General features: G+C 38.4%; 1 pseudogene; it reads left to right on the top strand.

Moving 5' to 3' along the window:
* LOC118533541 (olfactory receptor 5J3-like) overlaps window positions 1-14,720 on the top strand; it is a 33,407-nt pseudogene extending 18,687 nt beyond the window's left edge.
* Window positions 14,721-21,000: the final 6,280 nt, after the last annotated feature.

Here is a 21,000-nt window from a genome sequence, read left to right as displayed (position 1 = left end):
TTTTTTCAACCAACTTCTTATCTTATCAATTCCTTTTATAAAATTTTTTATAATTTTCATGTTTACAATCATATTCCATCCCTTTTTCTTATTTACCCATATTTTTGTACATATATAAGCTTTTCTTTCTTTAAAATTTTGGGAGGCACTTTCTTCTAACAGACCAAAATACACCCAAAATCTAGTATATGACACTGATCTATACACCAGCCTGATCATATTTGATCATATTCTGTTTTTTTGGTTTTGTTTTGTTTTTTATCTTTTTCTTTTTCTTTTTTTTCTTTTTTCTTTCTTTCCCTTTCTTTTCCCCCAGTTTCAGGTCTCTTCTGATTTGTTTAGTGTATATTTTTCTGGGGTTGTTGTTACCCTGTTAGCATTTTGTTCTCTCATTCATCTATTCTCCTCTGGACAAAACGACAAGACAGAAAAAATCACCTCAACAAAAAGAACAAGAGGCAGTACTGATTGCTAAGGACCTAATCAATACAGACATTAGTAAGATGTCAGAACTAGAGTTCAGAATGACGATTTTAAAGATACTAGCTGGACTTGAAAAAAGCATGGAAGATCTCAGACAAACCCTTTCTGGAGGAATAAGAGAACTAAAATCTAACCAAGTCGAAATCAAAAAGGCTATTAATGAGGTGCAATCAAAAATGGAGACTCTAACTGCTAGGATAAATGAGGCAGAAGAGAGAATTAGTGATATTGAAGACCAAATGATTGAAAAAAAGAAGCTGAGAAAAAGAGAGAGAAACAACTACTGGATCACGAGGGCAGAAATTGAGAGATAAGTGATTCCATAAGATGAAACAATATTAGAATAATTGAGATCCCAGAAGAAGAAGAAAGAGAGAGAGGGGCAGAAGGTAGATTGGAGCAAATTATAGCAGAGGACTTCCCTAATTTGGGGAAGGAAACAGGCATCAAAATCCAGGAAGCACAGAGAACCCCCCTTAAAATCCATAAAAATAGGTCAATACCTCAACATCTAATAGTAAAACTTACAAGTCTCAGAGACAAAGAGAAAATCCTGAAAGCAGCTCGGGACAAGAGATCTGTTACCTACAATGGTAGAAACATTAGATTGGCAACAGACCTATCCACAGAGACCTGGCAGGCCAGAAAGGACTGGCATGATCTATTCAGAGCACTAAATGAGAAAAATAGGCAGCCAAGAATACTAGATCCAGCTAGGCTGTCATTGAAAATAGAAGGAGAGATAAAAAGCTTCCAGGACAAACAAAAACTAAAGGAATTTGCAAACACGAAATCAGCCCTACAAGAAATATTGAAAGGGGTCCTCTAAGCAAAGAGAGAGCCTAAAAGCAACATAGACCAGAAAGGAACACAGACAATATACAGTAACAATCACCTTACAGGCAATACAATGGCACTAAATTCCTATCTTTCAATAGTTACCCTGAATGTAAATGGGCTAAATGCCCCAAACAAAAGACACAGGGTATCAGATTGGAAAAAAAAAAACAAGACCCATCAATATGCTGTCTGCAAGAGACTCATTTTAGACCCAAAGACCCCCCCAGATTGAAAGTGAGGGGGTGGAAAACCATTTACCATGCTAATGGACACCAAAAGAAAGCTGGGGTGGCAATCCTTATATCAGACAAATTAGATTTTAAACCAAAGACTGTAATAAGAGATGAGGAAGGACACTATATCCTACTTAAAGGGTCTATCCAACACGAAGATCTAACAATTGTAAATATCTACGCCCCTAACATGGGAGCAGCCAATTATTTAAGCCAATTAATAACAAAAGCAAGGAAACACATTGACAACAATAAAATAATAGTGGGGGACTTTAACACCCCCCCTCACTGAAATGTACATATCATCTAAGCAAAAGATCAACAAGGAAATTAAGACTTTAAATGACACACTGGACCAAATGGACTTCACAGATATATTAAGAACATTCCATCCCAAAGTAACAGAATACACATTCTTCTCTAGTGCTCATGGAGCATTCTCCAGAATCGATCACATCCTAGGTCACAAATCAGGTCTCAACCGGTACCAAAAGATTGGGATCATTCCCTGCCTATTTTTAGACCACAATGCTTTGAAACTAGAACTCAATCACAGGAGGAAAGTCCAAAAGAACTCAAATCCATGGAGGCTAAAGAGCATCCTACTAAAGAATGAATGGGTCAACCAGGAAATTAAAGAAGAATTTTAAAAAATTCATGGAAACCAATGAAAATGAAAACACAACTGTTCAAAATCTTTGGGATGCAGTAAAGGCAGTCCTAAGAGGAAAGTATATAGCAATAGAAGCCTTTCTCAAGAAACAAGAAAGATCTCAAATACACAACTAACCCTACACCTAAAGGCTGGATAAAGAACAGCAAATAAAGCCTAAGCCCAGCAGGAGAAGAGAAATAATAAAGATCAGAGCAGAAATCAATGAAATAAAAACCAAAAGAACAGTAGAACAGATCAACAAAACTAGGAGCTGGTTCTTTGAAAGAATTAACAAGATTGATAAACCCCTGGCCAGACTTATCAAAAAGAAAAGAGAAATGACCCAAATCCATAAAATCATGAATGAAAGAGGAGAGATCACAACCAACACCAAAGAAATACAAACAATTATAAGAACATATTATGAGCAACTATATGCCAGCAAATTAGATAATCTGGAAGAAATTGAGGCATTCCTAGAGATGTATAAACTACCAAAGCTGAATCAGGAAGAAATAGAAAATCTGAACAGACTTATAACCACTAAGGAAATTGAAGCAGTCATCAAAAATCTCCCAGCAAACAAAAGCCCAGGGCCAGATGGCTTCCCAGGGGAATTCTACCAAACATTTCAAGAAGAATTAATACCTATTCTTCTGAAACTGTTCCAAAAAATAGAAATGGAAGGAAAACTTCGAAACTCGTTTTATGAGGCCACCATTACCTTGATCCCCAAACCAGACAAAGACCCCATCAAAAAGGAGAATTACAGACCAATATCCTTGATGAATATGGATGCAAAAATTCTCACCAAAATACTAGCCAATAGGATCCAACAGTACATTAAAAGGATTATTCACCACGACCAAGTGGGATTTATCCCTGGGCTGCAAGGTTGGTTCAACATCCACAAATCAATCAACGTGATACAATACATTAATAAAGGACAAGAATCATATGATCTTCTCAGTAGATGCAGAAAAAGCATTTGACAAAGTACAGCATCCTTTCTTGATCAAAACTCTTCAGAGTATAGGGATAGAGGGTACATACCTCAATATCATAAAAGCCATCTATGCAAAACCCACAGCGAATATCATTCTCAATGGGGAAAAACTGAGAGCTTTCCCCCTAAGGTCAGGAACGCAGCAGGGATGTCCACTATCACCACAGCTACTCAACATAGTACTAGAAGTCCTAGCCACAGCAATCAGACAACAAAAAGAAATAAAAGGCATCCAAATTGGCAAAGAAGAAGTCAAACTCTCACTCTTTGCAGATGATATGATACTTTATGTGGAAAACCCAAAAGACTCCACCCCAAAACTGCTAGAATTCATACAGGAATTCAGTCAAGTGGCAGGATATAAAATCAATGCACAGAAATCAGTGGCATTCCTCTACACCAACAACAAGACAGAAGAAAGAGAAATTAAGGAGTTGATCCCATTTACAATTGCACCCCAAACCATAAGATACCTAGGAATAAATCCAACCAAAGAGGCAAAGAATCTGTACTCAGAAAACTATAAAATACTCATGAAAGAAATTGAGGAAGACACAAAGAAATGGAAAAATGTTCCATGTTCATGGATTGGAAGAACAAATATTGTGAAGATGTCAAAGCTACCTAGAGCAATCTACACATTCAATGCAATCCCTATCAAAATACCAACCACTTTTTTCAAAGAAATGGTACAAATAATCCTAAAATTTGTATGGAACCAGAAAAGACCCCAAATAGCCAGAGGAATGTTGAAAAAGAAAAGCAAAGCTGGCAGCATCAGAATTCTAGACTTCCAGCTCTATTACAAGGTTGTCATCATCAAGACAGTATGGTACTGGCACAAAACCAGATACATAGATCAGTGGAAGAGAATAGAGAGCCCAGAAATGGACCCTCAACTCTATGGTCAACTAATCTTTGACAAAGCAGGAAAGAATGTCCAATGGAAAAAAGACAGTCTCTTCAACAAATGGTGTTAGGAAAATTGGACAGCCACATGCAGAAGAATGAAACTGGACCATTTCCTTACACCACACACAAAAATAGACTTAAAATGGTTGAAAGACCTCAATGTGAGACAGGAATCCATCAAAATCCTAAAGGAGAACACAGGCAGCAACCTCTTCGACCTCAGCTGCAGCAACTTCTTCCTAGAAACATCACCAAAGGCAAGGGAAGCAAGGGCAAAAATGAACTATTGGGACTTCATCAAGATAAAAAGCTTTTGCACAGCAAAGGAAACAGTCAATAAAACCAAAAGACAACTGACAGAATGGGAGAAGATATTTGCAAATGATATATCAGATAAAGGGCTAGTATCCAAAATCTTTAAAGAACTTATTAAACTCAACACCCAAAGAACAAATGATCCAATCAAGAAATGGGCAGAAGACATGAACAGACATTTTTCCAAAGAAGACATCCAAATGGCCAACAAACACATGAAAAAGTGCTCAGCATCGCTCGGTATCAGGGAAATCCAAATCAAAACCTCAATGAGATATCACCTCACACCAGTCAGAATGGCTAAAATTAACAAGTCAGGAAACGACAGATGTTGTCGGGGATGTGGAGAAAGGGGAACCCTCCTACACTGTTGGTGGGAATGCAAGCTGGTGCAGCCACTCTGGAAAACAGTATGGAGGTTCCTCAAAAAGTTGAACATAGAGCTACCTTATGACCCAGCAATTGCACTACTGGGTATTCACCCCAAAGACACAAATATAGGGATCCGAAGGGGTACAAGCACCCCGATGTTTATAGCAGCAATGTCCACAATAGCCAAACTGTGGAAAGAGCCAAGATGTCCATCAACAGATGAATGGATAAAAAAGAGGTGGTGTATATACACAATGGAATATTATGCAGCCATCAAAAGGAATGAAATCTTGCCATTTGCAATGACGTGGATGGAACTGGAGAGTATTATGCTGAGCGAAATAAGTCAATCAGAGAAAGACATGTATCATATGACCTCAATGATATGAGGAATTCTTAATCTCAGGAAACAAATTGAGGGTTGCTGGAGTGGTGGGGGTTGGGAGGGATGGGGTGCCTGGGTGATAGACACTGAGGAAGGTATGTGCTATGGTGAGTGCTGTGAATTGTGTAAGACTGTTGAATCACAGACCTACACCTCTGAAACAAATAATACATTATATGTTAAAAAAAAAAAAAAGAAGAAGAAGATAGCAGGAGGGGAAGAATGAAGGGGGGGAAATCGGAGGGGGAGATGAACCATGAGAGACTATGGACACTGATAAACAAACTGAGGGCTCTAGAGGGGAGGAGAGTGGGGGGAGGGATTAGCCTGGTGATCGGTATTAAAGAGGGCACATATTGAATGGAGCACTGGGTGTTACACGCAAACAATGAATCATGGAACACTACATCAAAAAAAAAAAAAAAAGTAAGTTGATATACTGGATTTGGCTGCTGACCACTGGCTTACACTAAGGAAAAGAGGCAGCTTAACAGTTTCTATGAAAAATGGTGATGCCAAGATACAAAGCCTCATTTAAAGACAATCCACTAAGAAAATTATTTCAGATGCAAGTTAATGAACTTTAATGTTTCTTAGAATTTGCAATGGTTATGTCACAGCCTAGCATACATTTGTTGTTCATGGTAAAGCAGAATGGTAAGACACTAATTAAAATTCTAAAATAATCCAGAAATATCATCTTACCTAAGAGCTCCAAATTTGTCTTTCTCCCAAACTGTTACAGGAGTTACTGACTAGGAAACTGAACAGTGTGCATTTGACTTCACCTTTGTATTCCCTTTATCAATTTTTTTTTGAAAGGTAGTACTAGCCACAGGTATCCTGAAGGAAAAAAAGAGCAGACAGAGGGATGGTGGTCACAGATTTGAGAGTTTATTGGATGAAATAACTTCTGAGGATTCTAGATTGGTGGTCTGTCATAATTAGCCCCTGATAATAATCAGTTTTGCACAGCAAGTGAGATGATCAGTGTATTCATTTTCTATTGGTACCATAAAAAATTACCACAAATTTAGTGGTTTAAACACTCGCTTATTACCTCACAGTTCTGTGGGTCAGAAGTCCAGGCATAGCATGGCTCAACTGGGTCTTCTGTCTCACAGAAGTACAGGTAAGGCATGAGCATGACTCAAGCTAAAATCAAGATGTCAGCTGAGCTGGGCTCTTATTTAGGGATTTTGGGGAAGATTACCCTTCCATGTTTATTCAAGTTGTTAACAAAATTTAGTTTCTTGTGATTTGAGAACCAATGTTACTTTTCCTTAACATGTTGCCCCCTTCATCTTCAAGCCAAAACTGACACCCAGAATCCTATTTGTGATCCAAATTTCCGACTTCATCTTCTGCTCTGCTTTTAAGGGTTTGTGTGATTATATTAGTCCCACCCATGTAATCTCCATATCTTAAAAACATGTGATTAATAATCTTAATTACTCCTACAAATCCTTTCTGTCACATAATGTAACATATTTGGGTGAGTAACACTAGGAGGCAAAGGTCATGGAGGCTATTTCACACTAAGAATTTGTTATTGCGACTTCATTCCAGGAAAGAGGAAGGTTGGGAGGAAAAGTATATGGGTTCTAATTTAACTCATCAGCTGTTGTTTTGCAGTGTTATTGCTGAAGACTAAAGTTCCTTCTTTTCTTCCTTTTAACAGAAGTTTTACAGGGTGCATGTAAAGAGAGAGATAATAGAACTTACAGACTGGTAGGGAGGCTCACAGGCTAATAGCTAATAGTGATAGGCATGACAAGTAAACATAGGGCAAAGGAGCACAGCAGTAGGGGGGGTGCATATATTCCAGTCTCAGAGTGTCGATTTACACTATTTAGAAGAGATGCCATCTCATCCACCAAAGGATGAGTAAGAGTTAGTTAGCTCTCCCAGTGTTTGTCACTATATCTCATTGTCTTTTTGTTTTCTTCCCTATTTTTCATTTCAATTAAGAAAAAGCTCAAAGAAATGGAAAATTGAACTGTGGTCACTGCATTTATCTTTCCAGGATTTCCCAACCATCCTGATTTACAAAGGCTATTCTTCTTGGTCTTCTTGATCATTTATCTGATAACTCTTCTGGGAAGTGCTTTCACATTAACAGTAATCAGAGTCAATCCTGTCCTCCACACTCTACTGTATTATTAGCAACTTGAGCTTCTTGAACTTCTGGTACTTGTCCACCACCATTCTGGTTATGCTGGTGAACTTATTCCAGAAGACCATGTCATATGAGGGCTGCCTTTCCCAGATGTTCCTGTGACCTGTGCTGAGGAAATCTTGTTGGCTGCTATAATTTATGAACACTATGTAGCCATTTGCCACCTCTTTAACTGTCTGCTTCTCATGATTCCAAAGGTCTGTGTGTATTGGTTGACTGGAACTTGGCTGTGTAGCCTAGATAATTCTGTGACACATTCAGTGCTGGCAGTCACGTTCACTCTGTGTGGGCTCAACCAGATCAGCCACTTTCTCTGTGACATTCCACTGCTCCTGAAGCTCTCTCGCTCAGACATCTTTCTCAATGAGTCTGTGCTCCATGTTGCCAGCACCACCACTGGCCTGAACCCTTGCCTGTTTAGTGCAATGTCTTACATACTCATCATCTCTGCCATCCTTAGGATTCCCTCAGGGCAGAAACAAGGGCTCTATCGGGGCATCCCACTTCACTGTGGTGGTGACCTTCTTTGGGACAGCTCACTTCAACTATGACAACCCAAAGTAGGCTACAACCCATACACAGACATCCTTGTCTCTGTGCTTTTCTGTGTTGTGACCCCCTTGTTGAACTCCATCATCTACAGCTTGTGAAACAAGTCAGTCAAGGGTGCCCTGAGTAAGCTGGCTAGAGAAGGTAGATTTTGTAGTAATATCAGAATTTTTCTTCTTTCTTTTAAAGATTTATTTATTTATTTGAGAGAGAGAGAGTGGGGGTGGGGGGCAGAGGGACAGGGAGAGAATCCTCAAACAGACTCCCCACTGAGAACAGGAGCCCAATGTGGGGCTCAGTCCCAAGACCTGGGATCATAACTTGAGCCGAAATCAAGAGCAAGATGCTTGGGGTGCCTAGGGGGCCAGTGGGTCGGGAAGTTGACTCTTGGTTTCAGCTCAGGTCATGCTCTCAGGGTCTTGCGATCAAGCCCAGCACTGGGCTCTGTGCTCAGCGGGGAGTCTGCTTGTCCCTCTCCCTCCCCCTCTTCCTCCTCTCCCTGCTCGAGTACTCTCCCTCTCAAAAATAAATAAATAAAATCTTAAAAAAAAAAGAATCAGGTGCTTAACCGACTGAGCCTTCCAGACACCCCCTGAATCAATCTTTCTCTCTTTCTTTTTCTTTCTTTCTTTCTTCTTTCCAGTTGATCACCTTTATTTATATAATCCTTTAGTTACTTTATTCAAGTACCATGCTTATTAATTTTTAGAACATTTAAAAATTGTATGTATTTAAGGTATACAAGATGATAATTTGATATACATATACATAGTGAAATGGTTACTATAGTCAAGCTAATTAACATATCATCTCCTCATGTAGTTACCAACTTTTATGTGTGTGTGATAAGACCGCCTGAAATTTATTCTCTTAGCAGATTTCCAGTATTCAATACCCACAATTCCTAACAAAAAAATCTGGTACTGAAATTCACTTGCATGTGTCCCAGAAGAGAAAGGAAGCTATCTCCTCATTGTATGCTGGGCAAAGATGATAGCCATGACTTTAATGAATACATGAGAGAATTAATTGTTTTTCATTTCTAACAATTTCTATTCAGGCTGTTGCCCTTGAGTTGTGTTTGTACTCTGAGGAATCTCAAAACAGCTGCTTAGAGAGAGATTACATGGTTACTCCCAAGTGGTCAGTCCACAATCATTTATACATGTCCATTCTAGAAAAATGAATTCATTGAGAGATCGAAGAAAGATTTTTGACTATTGTATTGGGCAATGAGTATACTCAAGGCAGGTCCTGGAATGGCAGGTCTCTGTCATGATACATGGAATTGATAGCCTGTTTTACCAGGGAGTATCCTTTCCAGTCTGGGAAAGAACTAGAGTAGAAAACAGGAAGCCCTGCCACAAAGTCAGAAATCCAAAGCTTTTGGCAAAAGTTAGTGGTAAGTAGCTTATTTACCATCAGAATTGAGAAAAACTGCCCAGTATCAGAATATACTTACTTCTAAAGGGCATGTTATAAAATATAGTACATATTTTCATTATCATTTTTATGACATTTATGTAACGACATATATTAAATATCATTTTCATGTTATCAATGTCTACAATAGTAATAATAAAACCAGAATTGAAATGGCCTGAGAGATTATCAGCTCGAAAGCCTGAGAGGTGCCTGAATTCCTTAGGTAAGATAATATGAGGGAAAATTTGTTCATGGTAAATAATAAATAATGCATAGTATTAACTCCTACTCTAATTTTTACAAGCAAGATGGAAAGCAATAATTTTCAGGTAGAAAGTGTATCTCCTATGTGTCCATTATAGTATGACATTAAGGACATAAAAAATATTTGTTTAAATAAAATATAATTAAATTTGCATAACTCATATTTGGAAACTTTTTGTTCACTATGCCAGGGCTTCTCATATCTCTATTACAATCCATTGATGTTTGGGAGGTGTCTTACAAACAATTTATTAACTATCATAAAGCCCTGAAGTTTGTGAGTCATATTGGCTGGTCCTGCCTATACTCAAGGAAAGGGGATTATGGTAGACCTGTATACCAAGGGCTAGGATTTTGGGGGGTCATCTTAAGAACTCTGCCTACCATAAATGGTGACTATCTTTCATCTTTCCTGTTACTTAGGTCTTCCTATAAAAAAGTAACTTTTTCTTTTGTATCCTGTATATTGTTACTAACAATCATAGGACTTTTAGACAAAGCTGTGCAGAGATGGAAAGGAAGCTGGGATTGTTTGTAAACTGACTTTTTTATATGGTCAATCTTATATGATATAAACAAAAAACTAGGACACACACCAACAGTGGTGCCAGGCAGAATGTGGTGTGAAGATGAAGATATTTCACTTTCATTTGATATGACTTTGACTCCGGTAAATTTTTCAGTAAGTATATGCTTTTATTGAAATTTATTTTTTTAAAGATTTTATTTTTCAGAGAGAGAGAGAGAGAGAGCGAGAGCACACAAGCAGGGGGAGCAGCAGGCAGAGGAGAAGCAGGCTGCCCGCTGAGCAAGGAGCCCAATGTGGGACTCAATCCCAGGACTTGGGATCATGACCTGAGCTGAAGGCAGATGCTTAACTGACTGAGCCACCCAGGTGTCCTGCTTCTTTTGAAATTTAAAATCACGTAAAATTTTTAATTTTAAAAATATAATAAGACCTCCTTGTACATTTCTTTGTAACTCCCCATGAATCTATAAATATTTTAAAATAAAAAGTCTTCTGGGGCGCCTGGGTGGCTCAGATGGTTAAGCGTCTGCCTTCGGCTCTGGTCATGATCCCAGGGTCCTGGGATCGAGCCCCACATCGGGCTCCCTGCTCAGCAGGAAGCCTGCTTCTCCCTCTCCCACTCCCCCTGCTTGTGTTCCCTCTCTCGCTGTGTCTCTCTCTGTCAAATAAATAAAAATAAATAAATAAATAAATAAATAAATAAATAAAATAAAATAAAAAGTCTTCTAAAATATAAAAGGTAAATTATTAAATAAAATTTGGGATCTATCTATCCATCGATCTATCTATCCATCTATCTATGTATTTATCTGTAATATAACATTGGACCAGGAATGTTTCAGTCATGTGGAATGTTACCATTCCAGAGTATGTTCATAAATGTTAAGTGGGGATTTTCCCAAGGTAGGTGAAAACTAAGGATACATTGATATATTAGGTCTGAATATGTTCCTATGAATATGAAAATTTCAAGGTCTTAATAATGCCATGTTTTCAGGTGTGTAACAACATTGGCAGAACAATGTAATACCAGGTCTGAAAGGAACTGTACAAACAATTCAAATGATCTTCACTTGAGACCTGAATCAATTCTCTGCAAGAGATATAGCAATCTAGACCTTACTTGAATATCTCCCATGATAGGGTCTCATTATTCTCCATGTATTTTAAAATTCTTGCATATATAGTTGAAATACAGTTACTAAAACAAAAAGTTGCAAGCCTAAATAAGATAAAGGAAGAATAGATACCAGGCCAATTAAGCACAAGGGTGAGAGGATTGCAATTCAACGTGAATTTGACAATTTGGCCAAGTGGATTACCAAGAAATTCTTGAAATGAAGCAAGTGAAGGGAATTGTGAGCAAGTACCACATCAATCATATAGTAGTATGGGGAGGAGAGTATTGCTCAGAGGTCAAAACAGACTACCAGGATAACCTTTTGAAGATTTGAGCTTCTGTTCTCTCACTGCTAGTAATAGTACTTACACTTTCAAGTTGTTTGAGAATTCATGGAACAATCATGAAAAGTGCCTGGCTCATCGGACATGTTCAACTAGCATTAAGTGGGAGGCGTAGTGATGTTATTAATGGTATGTACAAGAGGACAAGAAAACACAGTGTCCCACTTTGAGGTGGCCTTGACTAGATAATCACAAATTTGGTAGGAAGGTTTCTAAAGCTGAAGAGGTGAGAACAGGGTCATCTTTTCATTATCATCATAGTTTAAAGGGACTTCCAAGGGCACCTGGGTGGCTCAGATGGGTAAGCATCTGCCTTAGGCTCAGGTCATGATCCCAGAGTCCTGGGATCGAGCCCCACATCGGGCTCCTGGCTCAGTGGGGAGCCTGCTTCTCCCTCTCCCTCTGCCTCTCCCCTTGCTCATGCTCTCTTTCTGTATCTTTGTGTCTCAAATGAATAAATAAAATCTTTAAAAAAAAAAAGAAAGGGACTTCCATCCAATTCACCTGATGTAAATACACATGATGTACATGCACATTAAAGTTTGAGAAGCATTGCCTATTTAATGACTTCTGAATATTTTATCTGGTTTTACATGCCCATATGATGGGGAAGGGTACAAACAGAAATCTGGGCAAAACAAAAATAGCTTATATTTCATAGCAGTAAATTAATTTTGCCACAAACACCTCAAATATTCTGGATGTTCTTTTAGAAAAATTTTCTTGACTACTCTTACTAATCATTGTGTGTGTGTGTGTGTGTGTGTGTGTGTGTGTGTGTACCTGTGTGTTTGTGTTTTAAGTAGATAAGCAATTTACAGGGCAACATGAAAATTATATTTAAAAATTTTAATCATTGCTTTGCATTACTGGAAATATGAATAGATGTTTTCCCTGTGTGTTCTAAGGTTTTCACAATCACACCAAATACCCTGGTTTATATTATACTTATTTTGTTTCCTTGAAGGAAATAAACCCTTAAGGTTAGTCAGCAAAACATTTCATAAGTGCTAGCTATTATTACCCAATGTGTGTCTCTTCTCATTACTTAGCTTGGAAGATCCTGGTTGAATTCAGGTATGTAAAAATGTTGCTTCTTTCCAAAGTAACTCATTGAGTTTTGTTTTATTTATTTTTTAATTTTTGAATTTTATTTAAATGCAATTAGTCAACATATAGTACATCATTAGTTTCAGATGTAGAGTTCAGTTATTCATCAGTTGCATGTAACACCCAGTGCTCATCACATCAGATGCCCTCCTTCATGCCCATCACCCAGTTACCCCATCCTGAGTTTTGTTTTATTTTTTGATTAGGTAGGTTATACTGAACTTATTTTAATCTTTAAAGAAAAACATACCTCTTTTAAACTAAACTCAACAAGATTTCTTTCAAGCTAAACATTTTTGTGTAGAGTCAGTCTATAAATCCTTATCCTCTAACCTCTTTTCCCTATAAAACACAGCCTCACTTAAAAGTGGAGAGAAAGGTCATTATCATAAAGCAGAGGGTTTGAGACTGAGATTGCCTATTCATATGCAATAACATGTAAATTCCAAGGGGCAAGTGTCCAGAGTATCACATAAACTGTAGTGTACCAATGGTGCTTGTTAATTTTGAGTTTTGATGATGATGATGATGATGATGATGATACAGCATTGTTACCATATACAAACAGCATGAGCAGTATGAGCATCAAGAATATAAAAAATGAAACAGATGTCACTCTTCACTCCAGCCTCCTGACTCCCCCCAAAATTAGAGAGTCAGAACAAGAAAAGAAATTTATTATGGTTCTGATTCTCCTACATGTGTGTGCACACACGCGTGTGTGTGTATAATGCTCCATCAATATGTTCCTCAGGAATGAACTTCAAATCATATATTTTTTAAAGATTTTATTTACTTATTTGACAGAAAGAGACACAGCGAGAGAGGGAACACAAGCTGGGGGAGTGGGAGAGGAAGAAGCAGGCTTCCCGCTGAGCAGGAAGCCCAATGCGGGGCTTGATCATGACCCTGGGATCATGACTTGAGCCGAAGGCAGACGCTTAATGACTGAGCCACCCAGCTGCCCCCATATCATATTTTAAAACAATTATAATAAGCGGTGTATACAACCTCAGGGACCATATTTTTTAAAGTCAAACATTTCAAATTCACTTTTACAATTTAGTTATACACAGATCATGCATCAATTTCTCTTTATGGGACCACCTTTAGTGAAGGATTTCATTTCCTTCTATGAATAAATCTAAGTGTTTACCTATAAAAAAACATTTTACCTCTACATTTTCAATATTGTGAACTGAGAGAAAATGCATATCACTGATTTTTAATGAAGTGAAATCTATCTAAGCAGTTGATAGAGAAAATAAAGACTAATACATGTATTACATAAAGGTTTTCTAAGAGGACATACAGATGGCCAAGCCAACACGAATGTTCCTTTACTGTGAAGTGATGCCCACAACTAACCTAGAGAGGGTGATGAATATAGGCAAACCTCCTTCTTGGACACATCTTCCACCATACGTCCTGTGAACTGTGGGGATTGTGAGAGTCCACCTTAGACTTCTCACTCCATCTATTCTCTTTGGTTGATTTCATGTACACCTATGGATTCAATAGCCACCTTCAAAACAATAACTCCCAAATCCATTTCTAGACAGGTCTACCCTGTCTCCTGAGGACAAATCTTTTTTTCAACTGCCTGTTGGGCATTTCCATGTGGATATCCCACTGGTACCTAACACTCAACCTTATCTTAATCCACTGTCTTCCCTCCCCATACCTGCTGTACCTCATTTATTTCAGGTTTTAATTAATGATCCCTGCCTGCCTAAACTAATTCAGTGCCCTCACCATGATCTCACCACCCATTATATTCAAAGTGCTTCAAACAAGCTCCTTCTCTGTGTACTATTGCTTCATGGATTTTCTCCAACCTTCCAAACCCCATAGCTTCAGTTACAGACATTTTATTTTGATCTGGTTTTAGTTCTCAGACTACTCTCTTAGATTGAACAAAGGTGTTTTAACTGAAGGCACATGGACTATAAAGGACTCTGGAGGTGGGTTTCACAATTATATGACTCCATTGAAATGACATGGAAGATTCTGTGCATGGGTACATATATATTTCTTCTAGATCTATAGATATTTAATAAGTTTCTCAAAACTGAAAATTTTCTAAAACACAGGACATTACCCTCCAGATGCTGCCTGCTTCCAGTCTACCTTCACCTAGAATGTGATCTATGGGCCATTGTTGATACCCTGCAATCATTCCTGCCCATTCTCACACCAAAGCCTGGCTTCCAGACAGCCCAGATATCTAGACTCCTTGCTGCCCCATAAGGGAAGAGAAGATATTTTTTTGAGACCCCTGTTGGAGGGCTGCTCAGGTTTTTTTTTCTGAAGAGTTTGCTCAGAGGGCAGGTCTGACACAGTCTCCACATGCCAATCCTATTCCCTAAAGGCAGGTACTTCCCCTACACATTCTCTGGGTTAACTAAGTGAAAACCACTAGGCTACTTAAAATTAATGGTGGAGCTTGCTAGCAACCAGCCAGGGTTGACCTACCAGCTTCCTGCAACTAACGGGAATCTCCAGAGTTTGGGGATACAGGTGTAGGTGAAGGGGTTCCCAGCAAAGCTCAGAACCTTGCATCCATCCTTCTTCTAGTAGTTACACAGTGCTTAGGGAAGTTCACTAGTGTTCCAGAGACCTCTGGGTCCTTTCTCCTATAAACATAAGGACAACATAAGTACTCTGAGTTTGCTTGCCTTGGCTGGGCAGACCAATGTGATCTGTTTTACTCAAAATTCCCACCACCAACATTGCCTTGGATGCCAATCTGCCATTTTTTGCTTATGGGACAGTACACACATGGCACCTCCCCCAATAAAACACACACATACACACGCACACATACACACACACACACACACTGTGAGCATGACATTTTTTTTTTATGGTCAGATCTTGGAGGACTTTGGTTTGTTTTGGTTTTTGTTTTTGCTTTTTATTTAATTTTACTTCGTTAACATACAGCACAATACTGGTTTCTGGAGTAGAATTCAGTAATCATCACGTATGTATAACACATAGTGCTCATCACAAAAACTGCACTCCCTAACACCCCTCACCCATCCAGCCCATCCCCTCACCCACCTCTCTCCACCAACTCTCCATTTGTTTTCTATTGCTGAGAGTCTCCTATGGTTTATTTCCCTATCTTCCCCCCATCTTTCTCATGTGTTCATGTTTTCTTTCTCAAATTCCACATATGAGTCAGATCATTTGGAATTTGTTTTTCTCTGACTTATTTCACTTAGAACAATACACTCTAACTCCATCCACATCGCTGCAAATATATATATATATACCACATCTTCTTTATCCATTCATCTGTAGATGGACTTTTGGGCACTCTCCATAGTTTGGCTATTGTTGATAATGCTGCTATAAACATTGGGTGCATGTACCCCTTCGAATCTGTATTTTTGTATCCTTTGTGTAAATACGTAGTAGTGCAATTGCTGGATCATAGGGTAGCTCTAACTATTTGAGGAACGTTCATACTGTTCTCCAGAGTGGCTGCACCAGTTTGTATTCTCACCAACAGTGAAAGAGCGTTCCCCTTTCTCCCCATCCTTGACAACACCTGTTGTTTCTTGTGTTGTTGTTAATTTTAGCATTCTGACAGGTGTGAGGTAGTATGTCATCATGGTTTTGATTTGTATTTCCCTGATGCCAAGTGATGTTGAGCATCTTTTCATGTGTCTGTCAGCCATCTGGATGTCTTCTTTGGAAAAGTATCTATTCATGTCCTCAGCCCATTTCTTTTTTTTTTTTTTAAGATTTTATTTATTTATTTGACAGAGAGAGAGAGCATAAGCAGGGGGAGCGGCAGGCAGAGAGAGAGGGAGAAGCAGACCCCCTGCTGAGCAGAGAGTCTGACATGGGGCTCGATCCCAGGACCCTGGGATCATGACCTAAGCTTAAAGCAGCCACTTTAACTGACTGAGCCACCCAGGCACCTCTCTTTAGCCCATTTCTTAACTGCCTTATTTGTTTTTGGATATTGAGTTTGATAAGTTCTTTATAGATTTGGGATACTAACCCTTTATCAGATATGTCACTTGCAAGTATCTTCTCCCATTCCATAGGTTGCCTTCTAGTTTTATTGATTGTTTCCTTTGCTGTGAAGAAGGTTTTTATCTTGATGAAGTCCCAATAATTCATTTTTGCTTTTGTTTCCCTTGCCTCCAGCAATGTGTCTAGTAAGAAGTTGCTGTGGCTGAGGTCAAAAAGGTTGCTCCCTGTGTTCTCCTCTAGGATTTTGATGGATTCCTGTCTCACATTTAGGTCTTTCACCAATTTTTAATTTATTTTTGTGTGTGGTGTAAGAAAGTGGTCCAATTTCATTCTTTTGCATGTTGCTGTCCAGTTTTCCCAACACCATTTGTTGAAGAGACTGTCTTTTTTTAAATTACAAACTAGACTTTTTTTTTATTATCTTATGTTAGTGACCATACAGTACATCACTAGTTTTTGATGTAGTGTTCCATAATTCATTGTTTGGGTATAACACCCAGTGCTCCATACAATACGTGCCCTCCTTAACACCCATCACTGGGTTAACGCATCCTCCCTCCCCTGTCCCCTCTAAAACCCTGTTTGTTTCTCAGAGTCCATAGTCTCTCATGGTTCATCTCTCCCACCAATTTCCCCCCCCTTCATCTTTCCCTTCCTTCTCCTAATGTCCTCCATGCTATTCCTTATGTTCCACAAATAAGTGAAACCATGTGATAATTGATTCTCTGCTTATTTCACTTAGCATAATCTCCTCCAGTTCCATCCATGTTGATGCAGAAGTTGGGTATTCATCCTTTCTGATGGCTGAGTAATATTCCATTGTATATATGGACCACATCCTCTTTATCCATTCATCTGTTGAAGGGCATCTCGGCTCTTTCCACAGTTTGGCTATTGCGGACGTTGCTGCTATGAACAATGGGGTGTATGTGGCCCTTTTTTCACTACATCTGTATCTTTGGGGTATATACCCAGTAGTGCAATTGCTGGGTTGTAGGGAAGCTCTATTTTTAATTTTTTGAGGAACATCCACACTGTTTTCCAAAGTGGCTGTATCAACTTCCGTTCCAACCAACAGTGTAAGAAGGTTCCCCTTTCTCCACAACCTCTCCGACATTTGTTGTTTCTTGCCTTGTCAATTTTTGCCATTCTAATTGGTGTAAGGTGGTATCTCAATGTGGTTTTGATTTGAATTTCCCTGATGGCTAATGATGATAAACATTTTTTCATATGTCTGTTAGCCATTTGTATGTCTTCTTTGGAGAAGTGTCTGCTCATGTCTTCTGTCCATTTTTTGACTGGATTATTTGTTTTTTGGGTGTTGAATTTGAGAAGTTCTTTATAGATCTTGGGTATCAGCCCTTTGTCTGTAGTGTCATTTGCAAATATCTTCTCCCATTCTGTGGGTTGCCTCTTTGTTTTGTTGACTGTTCCCTTTGTTGTGTAGAAGCTTTTTATCTTGATGAAGTCCCAAAAGTTCATTTTTGCTTTTGTTTCCCTTGCCTTTGGAGACATGTCTTGAAAGAAGTTCCTGTGGCCGATGTCGAAGAGGTTACTGCCTATGTTCTCCTCTAGGATTTTGATGGATTCCTGTCTCACATTGAGGTCTTCCATCCATTTTGAGTTTATCTTTGTGTATGGTGTTGGAGAATGGTTGAGTTTCATTCTTCTGTATATAGCTGTCCAATTTCCCCAGCACCATTTATTAAAGAGACTGTTTTTTTTCCATTGGATATTTTTTCCTGCTTTGTCAAAGATTATTTGACCATAGAGTTGAGGGTCCATATCTGGGCTCTCTATTCTGTTCCATTGATCTATGTGTCTTTTTGTGTGTCAGTACCATGCTGTCTTGGGGATCACAGCTTTGTAATATAGCTTGACATCAGGCAACGTGATGCCCCCAGCTTTGTTTTTCTTTTTCAGCATTTCTTTGGTGATTCGATCTTTTTTCTGATTCTATACAAATTTATTTTAACAATATTTATTCTTTTGATCCATGAGCCTGGAATGTTTTTCCATCTTTTTGTGTCTTCTTCAATTTCCTTCATAAGTGTTCTGTAGTTTCTAGAGTATAGATCCTTCACCTCTTTGGTTAGGTTTATTCCAAGGTATCTTATGGTTTTTGGTGCTATTGTAAATGGAATCAATTCCCTAATTTCTCTTTCTACAGTTACATTGTTAGTGTATAGGAAAGCAACTGATTTCTGTGTATTAATTTTGTATCCTGCCACATTACTGAATTGTTGTATGAGTTCTAGTAATTTAGGGGTGTAGTCTTCTGGGTTTTCCACATAAAGTGTCATGTCATCTGCAAAGAGAGAGAGTTTGACTTCTCCTTTGCCAATTTGAATACATTTTATTTCTTTTTGTTGTCTGATTGCTGTTGTTAGGATTTATAGTACTGTGTTGAACAATAGTGTTAAGAGTGGGCATCCTTGTCATGTTCCTGATCTTAAGGGAAAGGCTCTCAGCTTTTCCCCATTGAGAATGATATTCGCTGTGGGCTTTTCATAGATGGTTTTTGTGAACTTGAGGAATGTTCCCTCTATCCCTATACTCTGAAGAGTTTTAATCAGGAAAGGATGCTGCATTTTGTCAAATGCTTTTTTGCATCAATTGAGAGGACCATATGGTTCTTCTCTCTCCTCTTATTAATCTATTCTATCACACTGATTGATTTGTGAATGTTGAAGCAGCCCTGCATCCCAGGGATAAATCCCACCTGGTCGTGATGGATAATCTTTTTAATGTATCGTTGGATCCTATTAGCTAGGACCTTGTTGAGAATTTTGGCATCCATATTCATCAGGGATATCGGTCTGAAATTCTCCTTTTTGATGGGGTCTTTGCCTGGTTTGGGGATCAAGGTAATGTTGGTGTCACAGAATGACTCTGGAAGTTTTCCTTCTGTTTCTATATTTTGAAACAACTTCAGGAGAATAGGTATTATTTCTTCTTTGAATATTTGGTAGAATTCCCCAAGAAATCCATCAGGTCTTGGACTCTTGTTTTTTGGGAGGTTTTTGATCACTGCTTCAATCTTGTTCCTGGTTATTGGTCTATTCGGGTTGTCAATTTCTTCCTGTTTCAGTCTTGGTAGTTTATAGGTTTCTAGGAAGGTGTCCATTTCTTCCACATTGCTTAATTTATTGGCATATAGTTGTTGATAATAATTTCTGTAATTGTTTCTATTTCCTTGGTGTTCGTCGTGATCTCTCCCCTTTCATTCATAATTTTATTAATTTGAGTCCTTTCTCTTTTCTTTTGGATAAGTCTGGCCAGTGGTTTATCGATCTTATTAAATCTTTCAAAGAACCACTTCTAGCTTCATTGATCTGCTCTACTGTATTTCTGGTTTCTAATTCATTGATCTCTGCTCTAATCTTAATTATTTTTCTTCTTGTGCATGGCTCAGACATCATTTGTTGTTTTTTTCTCCAGTTCTTTAAGGTGTAAAATTAGTTGGTGAATTCAGGATTTTTCTATTTTTTTGAGTGAGGCTTGGATGGCTATGTATTTCCCCCTTAGGACCACCTTTGCAATATCCCATAGGCTTTGGATCAATGTGTTTTCATTCTCATTGGTTTTCACGAATTGTTTAAGTTATTCTTTGATTTCCTGGTTCACCCAAACATTCTTAAGCAGGATGGTCTTTAGCTTTCAAGTGTTTGAATTTATTCCAAATTTTTTCTTGTGATTGAGTTCCAGTTTCAAAGCATCATGGTCTGAGAATACGCAGGGAATAATCTCAATCTTTTGGTATCAGTTGAGACCTGATTTGTGACCCAGTATGTGGTCTATTCTGGAGAAAGTTCCATGTGCACTCAAGAAGAATGAGTATTCTGTTGTTTTAGGGTGGAATGTTCTGTAAATATCTATGAGGTCCATCTGGTCCAGTGTGTCATTCAAAGCTCTTGTTTCTTTGTTGATTTTCTGCTTAGATGATCTGTCTGTTGCTGAGAGTGGAGTATTGAGGTCTCCTACTATTAACTATTATTACCAATACGTCTCTTTATTTTGGTTAGCAGTTGGCTTATGTAGATGGCTGCTCCCATGTTGGGGGCATAGATATTTATAACTGTTAGGTCCTCTTGTTGGATAGGACTTTTAAGAATGATATAGTGTCCTTCTATGTCTCTTATACAGACTTTAGTTTAAAATCTAATTTGTCTGATATGAAAATTGCTACCCCAGCTTTTTTTGAGGTCCATTGGCATGAAAAATTGTTCTCCATCCCTTTGCTTTCAGTCTGGATGTATCTTTAGGTTCAAAATGAGTCTCTTGTA

Source organism: Halichoerus grypus, chromosome 5 (genome assembly GCF_964656455.1).
Source record: "Halichoerus grypus chromosome 5, mHalGry1.hap1.1, whole genome shotgun sequence".
Classification (NCBI taxonomy): domain Eukaryota; kingdom Metazoa; phylum Chordata; class Mammalia; order Carnivora; family Phocidae; genus Halichoerus; species Halichoerus grypus.
The sequence above is the reverse complement of the archived record's forward strand: the minus strand, read 5'-3'. Positions and strand labels throughout refer to the sequence as shown.